This window comes from Ptychodera flava, chromosome 21, assembly GCF_041260155.1.
Source record: "Ptychodera flava strain L36383 chromosome 21, AS_Pfla_20210202, whole genome shotgun sequence".
NCBI classification, from domain to species: domain Eukaryota; kingdom Metazoa; phylum Hemichordata; class Enteropneusta; family Ptychoderidae; genus Ptychodera; species Ptychodera flava.
This window is the reverse complement of record NC_091948.1, coordinates 14513847-14522150: the sequence shown is the minus strand read 5'-3', so window position 1 is coordinate 14522150 and position 8304 is coordinate 14513847.

Sequence of the window (8304 nt, the reverse complement as noted above, 5' to 3'; positions counted from 1 at the left end):
ATAGATATTGCATTGACCAGGTAACGGCCTTCTCCCCTCTTAGCATTCTGTCCAGTGCTCGCCCCGATTTTAATTCATATTCATATCTGTTCCATTCTCGTTTTAATCCTCCCGTCTTTCTGCGGGCAAAATATACCAATCAGATGGCCAGCTCTCCCCTAAAACAAAACATTTTTATTTGTTTTTTTCGGTCAAAATCAAATTACTGCTTCTTCATCAAGCAGTAAGCTAGCTATGTTATCTGTAAAATAACGGTCAAACTTCCAACTGTATGCAGAGTTGTCAGAGACTTGATCATTGTTTCCGCCCATCAAGGCTAAAACCATTAGATCTTGGATGGGAGTACATAAACTGGAGCAATATGACAGTTTTTAAAGTAGGTCATAATCTTTTTGCAATTTTTATGCACTTTGTCACAGTTTTCAAATTTTTTTCTATTTTGGAGAATATCATCATATCTTTTGCTCTTGTCAAAAGGAGGGGGTCGTCATTTTTTGGTTGTGGGTCCAGGGAGTTCTTTTCTTTAGATAGTCGTAAGAATTTGACGCCCCTCCCTACTGTAAACCTTAAGGGTGCCATAAGTAAGCGACGGAAAATGAAAATTGTTCAAAAACCAGAAATGATTTGAACTTATTGTCTCTCTTTTTTATATAATATACATCAGTATATTTGGACAGAGCGCCCTCTTTCGGTATTTTATCTTGGCACTTCACCACAATCTTCTGACCGCTAGTACTGCACAACAGTAAACGACAGAGGGCGTATCGTTCTCTCCTCATCTGAGATGGCTATTCCGTGCGAGTGCTGCTAAATCTTAGGGACTGTCATTATTTATGGCCTAGAGCGGAGAAATTGTAGTTAAAATCTCGACCGATTTTCAGATCCTTGCCGAAGTTGAACAGTTCAAGTACCCCTTACCTTCTGACTAAAAATGTAGTGACCCCCTCCAGCCTTCGAAAAACTGCCAGTTTTATCAATATGTATAGAGAAATAACGATTACATGTTACACATGCAAGGATTTTTACAATAAAAAATGTTTAATGGGCGGCATCAGTAACTTTTAATACATTGTTCTGTCCTTTTTTACAAATAGTTCTAGTCTACATCCTACAGTGTGTTGAAATTGCCGTATTTGGCTTGCAAGCACAATCCATACAGGCCAACATATGGCGAACGTTTCTATACGTATACAGACTGAATCAGTTCAGAAATACTGTACTAGAATTTTCAACTGATTTTAAATACTTTAAAGTTTGAATGTTTGCAGTTAACAAAACAATATTTAAGCAATAAAGTACCCTTTCCCAGCCCATAATGGACGTAAGCAACTTTGGACGACACAATGTACGAGGCGAAGCTGAGTACATTATGGAGTGCAAAGTTTGCTTTCGTCCATCATGGGCCCAGAGGGGTTCACTATCAGTAATAATCTGACGTAAAAATGCGCTGGTATTGACAAAGGTATAATATAACAATGTCACATTCATGAATCATGAAGAGCTGCCTTCTAAGACTACACCTACATTTTACAAACTTTGACGGATCTTTTAACAGGTTACGGTTCAAAGACCAAGGTGGTGTTATTTTATATCCAATATTTTACAAAGTTGCTTTCGTTAAATCTTCACTATGTTAAAGATGCTAAACCAAAGTATTTTGCATACTTTATTTGTATGTTCTATTTCATCAAACACAGTAATAAACATTTGTTGAATGACTAAGGTGATTCCTCTTGCAGAATGCTTGAAGTATATCTCCCCTCTTTCAGTTGGCATTTGTAGTAACCCTTTTGAATCTTTTCATTTTTTCTGATCTCTCCTGTATCCCTTCCCTTCAAGACCGGTTCTGTCTTGCCGGTTGTGGCAGTCGGCGTCTTCCAGCGACATCCGAGGATATCTAACGTTAATACCTAAATATGTCCGAATCAAAGGTGCTTGAGAAACTATTTGATGATATCTATTGGTCCGATTCAACATATATTGTAGCCAGTAATTTTCAGAATGCTGGTTGTGTTGTTCGCCATCCCCTTTCCATCTTTGGCTTTTTGTATTTATTTGAAATTCAAGATTGGATTGCTGTTGTTGCCGTGTATCTGTCTAAATATAACAGTTTCTAATAACAGAAGCATCGATGCTGTCTTTGATAATCGGAAGAAAACTGCACGAAAAGTATTCTGGCCTCCATAGATTTTACTTGTGAGAAATCAAGGATCCCTAAGCTCGAAGGACGCATTTGATGAACATTGGGTACAATCTGCATATATGAACACGATTGGACTATAGGGGGTCCTTCACTAAGCTAATTCGGAGGAGCAACTGGAACCCTCGGGTCTTTGTTAATGTGGAAACCTGTTCAGTACTTTTCCAGCATTCTTCATTTAGCCTAGTAGTTACTATATCAAGTGTATTTTACCAATAAAAGATATTTATTCCGCGTGAACATACGGCTCAGACTACATAAAAATACGTACAATACAACGAGTTTGGGCGGTGATGGCAGGACAAAAATAACGCTGAGATGGCAGATCGCATCAGTCTCGCCTCGCAATCCTTGTACGATTAGAAAGCATTTCACACCAGCAAAGTTTGTTCAACCTGACAAAAACCATGATTGTCTACTCTGATGTCTGTCTGTTTTTCCTCCCACTCCCTGCACAAACACGAAGTCAATTAATTTGAAACATTATCTTGTTGCGTTCTATGTTGACTTAGAATTCTTCATTATGTCATCTATCGTTTACTGTGCTAGAGGATGGCGGCTATACATCCGCCGACTCAGATACTCTGAGCTAGTGTCGCAAACCGCCTCGTACAAAAGTTTGCCGTTGTTGTTGTTTTGGTGGTCAACATTTGAACGCCATGGCGCATGGTGTGTGTCGGTCTGTTTTTCTTGGAAGTCAGTCACTCTGAAATTCTTGTGACTATTCAGCCGTTCAAACACAGAGTTCCCATTGATCCATAGTTTGGGTGAAATAAAGAAGAATTTATTATTATTATGTACTTGGGCCTCAGCCCAAGTACATTTGTTTTCATTCCGTGGGAAAAAACTGTAAGGTATAACCATTTCTGGCTGAGACCAGGGAGGGCAAAATGTATTGGCTTCATCTTTCTTGGCATAATAAATGGCGTAATGATGTTAACTGAATCGAAGTGCTGCTCTCAGCCAGTCTTGAATAAGTGAGATGTGAATATAAATGCTTCTCTATCTGAGTTCTGGCCACAAAATCTTCTGAATATAATCAAAATGTGCATCGAAATGCAACAATTAATGCACCCTCCGTTTCCTAGGCGATGGCACGACCCTTGCTACACCCACTGGACGAGCCAAAGTGGGAGGGGTAATTTCGGTTTGGTCGAACAGGAGGGCTCGAGACCAGAATTTAACATTTAAACTTGAAACATGTTTAATCACTGACAAGATGTGGATTAGTGTTAATCAAAGAGAAAGTTTGAAAAGGAAAGGTTTTATATCCCGGACACAATGAAAAACATTACGACTGGAAACTGTACCCCCGGTTGAGAATAGTAATGCCCACAGCGATGGAGAACACTTATCCTTGAGCTGAGAAAACCAGACCATCATTTCGAAATAGAGCTGCAGATTCGAGAAGCTCGTTAAAAATAGCTAGGTACACCCCGTAAGGGGTAGTTTCGCGTCTTGAGGGCAAATTTCGCCTCCTTCATTTAGAAATCGTACGTTTGTTTTTCCAGGGGAACACATCATTTGACACAAAATTTGCATGAAAAGGGGTCACCAGTAAGCACGTGGTCAAATCTGGCATAAGAAACAATATGAAATGTTGGGTAAAGCCAGTCCAAAATAAACTGATTTGAACTTTTGTGTTTTGTAATTTATACCACTGCAGTAACATGACTTGTTTTTGACAACATCACACAATGTAATACGTTTTGAAACTGAATACTCCGACGTATTCTGTGTCCCCTTTGCTAAAAAATACGGTATGCCGATTACCATGTAAGGAGATGATGACGTCAAGACAGATTTGTAGTGCGTTTGGTCTTGGATGGTGCACGAAGTTTTGTCGAGGTAGCTTGTGTATTTATTTCCTAAATGGGAGATATTAGGGTCGATCTAATAAAGAAGGCCGAAAAATGTTATGATACTCTAAGCGAGCTGAACTCCAATGCGAATGGTTGGAGAATTTGGAGGATGTCTAGACTGATCTCGTCTCATTAAGATTATTTGGCGGTCAGTATTGAATTTCATTCAACTGCGTCACAAGTTTGCGTCGAACGGTCACGAACGATATTTTAGAAATCTGGAGACATGGCACATCGCAGTTTTATTTTAGTATTTTATATTTTACAAAAGATGTAAGAAGCAATGATTTTGTTGAAATTCTGAAAAAAAATATAGGAAGATTTGATCGCGAACACATTTTCACTTGGGGGTCAACTAGCCCTGCGTAGGATGCTGTGTGTTCCGCTACAGCTAACCGCCCCGCTCACCACAGCCCTGCAAAGACCCGTACGTTGGGTCGGTGACTTCAAATCCATTTTGGGACTTGACGTAAAAAGCCAAATTACTGCCGAAATTCAGCGTTCTTGGGCCCAAGTCGTATCCCAGCCTACCTCAGCTACTCGATCGCTTCCAAAAATGACAGTCTTTTATTCACTTCTCGTAAATAACCGTCGATGTCGGCAACTCTCTCGCTGGCCCTGCGTACGATGCTGTGTGTTAGCTGTAGCACATAGCATCGTACGCAGGGCTAGGGGTCAACATGGGGTCGCAGCCATGTTGCCTCAAAACTTACTTCTGTCTGCACTCAAACTCAAAAATGTCGCATATGAACCTGAAAAATCGATGTAATTTTGTCAAACTTCGGCGAAATTTCAGCCTATAGACACAATTTCATCTAGGTAAGGTAAATTTACTGAGATTTGATCGACAATAATCCTGAGCTTGAACGTGACAGCTCGCCTTCTCCGGGAAGTCATGCATCCGGCCAGCTGCCCATATGGCCGGGTGCATGAGATTGTTTTCAAGCGACGGCGGCAGACCGTACGGGGCTCTGGATATGAACCTACCGCCGGTGTAGCTGTAATAACTGTTGCGTTGTTTTTAATCACCATGGACGAAGTCCGAGGGGACTTATAGGTTTGGTCATGTCCGTGCGTCCGTTCACGCCTAGTACCCAACCCCATACAGATGCACGTCGATTTGTTTCACAATGCTTTCAAATTTGGCCGTGTTAGAGGACTTTTTAGTTTACACCTCCATAGACTCCCATGTATAAGGCAGTTCTCCATAGATTCGCATGTATGATGCCAAGAAAAATAAAAATTTAGTTTCTCATCGTATTCATATTGCCTAAAGGATGCAGTGACACAGTTTTTTTGTCCCCACGGATAAAGTCCAGGGGGCTTATAGATTGGCTCATATCCGTCCGTGAGTCCATCAGTGAGTCCATCGGTTCACGCAGATATCTCAGACATTTTGACAAAATATCATGTGACCTTGGTGACCTTTGACCTCAAATATACATTATTGTCCATAACTCAGTAACCACAAGTGCTAAACCTTTCATATTTGGTATGATGGGACACCTTATGACGCCACATATTGTACCCCATTAATTATGTGCATATCTAATTATGAGCGAGCCAATAGAGCAAGAGGTCTGATTTCTGGTATATAGGGATAAGTTAACAATATAATTTGTTTGACAAACTTCAGGTGACCTCAATGACCTTTGACCTCAAATATACATATTTGTCCACAACTCAGTAACCACAAGTGCTACACCCTTCATATTTGGTATGAAAGGACACCTTATGACACCATATATTGTACCTCATTAATTATGTGCATATCTCATTTTGAGCGAGCCAATAGAGCTAGAGGTCTGATTTTTGGTATATAGGAATAACTTAGCAATACAATTATTATGACAAAATGTGACGTGACCTCAATGACCTGTGACCTCAAATATATATATTTGTCCACAACTCAGTAACCACAAGTGCTACATCCTTCATATTTGGTATGATAAGACACCTTATGACACCACATATTGTACCTCATAATTATGCGCATATATAATTTTGAGCGCGCCAATAGAGCTAGAGGTCTGATTTTTGGTATGTAGGAATAACTTAGCAATACAATTATTTTGACAAAATGTCACGTGACCTCGATGACCTTTGACCTCAAATATATATATTTGTCCACACTCAGTAACCACAAGTGCTACACCTTCATAAATGGTATGATGGGACACCTTATGACACCACATATTGTACCTCATTAATTATGCGCATATCTAATTCTGAGCAAGCCAATAGAGCTGGATGTCCGATTTTTGGTATATAGGGATAACTATAGGGTAGAAATCTAAATATGCCCATCTAAATATCAGAAATCTACCATCGAGAACAAAAGAAATTTGCCGTAATTTGAATATTTAAGGAGTTTAAGCAATTCCCGCTATAAATAAAGAACCCCTGCCTCAAACTCCACAAAAGTTGCTAGACATATTTTGCCGTTGTCATGCCATTGCTTCGTTTAATAACCAGTTAATCAAATGCCTCATTGACAGGAGGAAATTCAAGACCATATTTGAATAGTAGTATATATTGTCCTCAAAATTACTCTATCACGGCCCAAGTACTCATTGCCTTCAGCAATACTGCCTTGTTATTATTATTATTATTATCATTACAAGTAGGATGGAAAGAGACATCAACCTTGTTCACTATGGCAGCCCAAGTTTCTGAGTAATCCAAAATAGTATCAATTGGATTTTGGAAAACATATTTTGAGCCCTTAATGATTGCCATGGAAACACGTAGTATAGACTTGGATATCGAAATTGTTCTTTTCGTCCCAAAAGATCTCTATTGCAAGTAACGCTCCATATAATTCTCTTTGTTCTTCAACATACCGCCTATTGAAGAGCGGCAGCTCCATAGCAATCAGATCGATGGCCCTTCAATTCTGAGCCAGTGTCTCCAAAGATTCAGTGCCAAATGTTTTGGGTGGCCTTCTGTATGTCCGTGAAGTGCCGAAGTGCCTCCGAACGGGATTGACTTCAGCCTTCAGTTCACTTTGTTGTTGTTGTTACCTATATAGCTTAGAGTTCATAAATCTCTATCAATCAAGAGTTATTATCAATCAATGTGAACCTCTGCAATACCTAACATTAAAAGTAAACAACAAAACAAACAAACAAACAAACAAACAAACAAACACGCAAATAAATAAATAAGTAAATAATAAACAAATAAGTAAATAAATAGCGAAACAATTGATTGTTTAATTTCTTGTTCACTTTACAACGGACCCTGAGAACCCTGTGGTCTTAAAGGGACAAAGTCATGAATCTTGTTTGATACAAGATACTACTTACATTGTTTGACATGTTGAGACATAGATACGGAATAAATGGGTGACCATGCATATATCCGACCCCGATTTTAGACAAATAAACGAGATTCATGAAAAATGGCCACTTGTCCTGGGGCGAATGGAGTCAATGACGAGAAAGAATAACTGTAGGTTGATTACACTAATTCTTCCGAGATGGCTGACGTAAAACAGAAATACAGGCGCTGGGTTTTTTTACTAAGGGGTATAAACTCGGCCAGAGTTGAGTTGAATTCTTCGGAAATCTTGAAAATGGGAGAAAAGAGAGGCCAGGAAATTGGGTGATTTGCTTAAATTTGCATATATTTACACTTCTTTCTCGCCCAACTTACGACTGCTTTACAAGCTAAAAGGTGAACATAACCAATAGTTTGATCTTGGGTTGAAATATTAATTAAATTTGAATGAATCTTTGCGAAAAAAGTGATTTTGAGCAAAATACGCTGTTACGTGCAGCGCCACCTTACCCACAGTATAAAACGGTTCCTCTATCTCTGCTAGCTATCAGTTAGGTGGGGGATGCTGGGGAGGGATGGCTGGTGGCGGAGGGACTGGAGTGAGGCAGCGAGTTACATTTCTTAAAGAATAATTCACTCATAGCCCGAGGGACAGGCCCCCTGTTTCTTGTCGGTGCAAAAACTCGTACGGTCTACAGCGGGAACACATACGTGTCCGCAAGATTGGGGAAGGAAGGAAGGAAGGAAGGGAGGGTCTGTACTAATAATACTACAGTTCGAGTGACCACGGAGGTATATGAGGGATTTCACTTCTCCCTCCATGCTGTGGCTAGTACTGTTTCTTTCAGCAAAGATTTATCTAAAACAGTTGATTCACTTTGCTATTCCACAAGCATCTCTGGAGGAGAAAAGTGAAGCTCAGCACAGGGCAGTGCCCCGCATATCAGAATTTTTACCGTC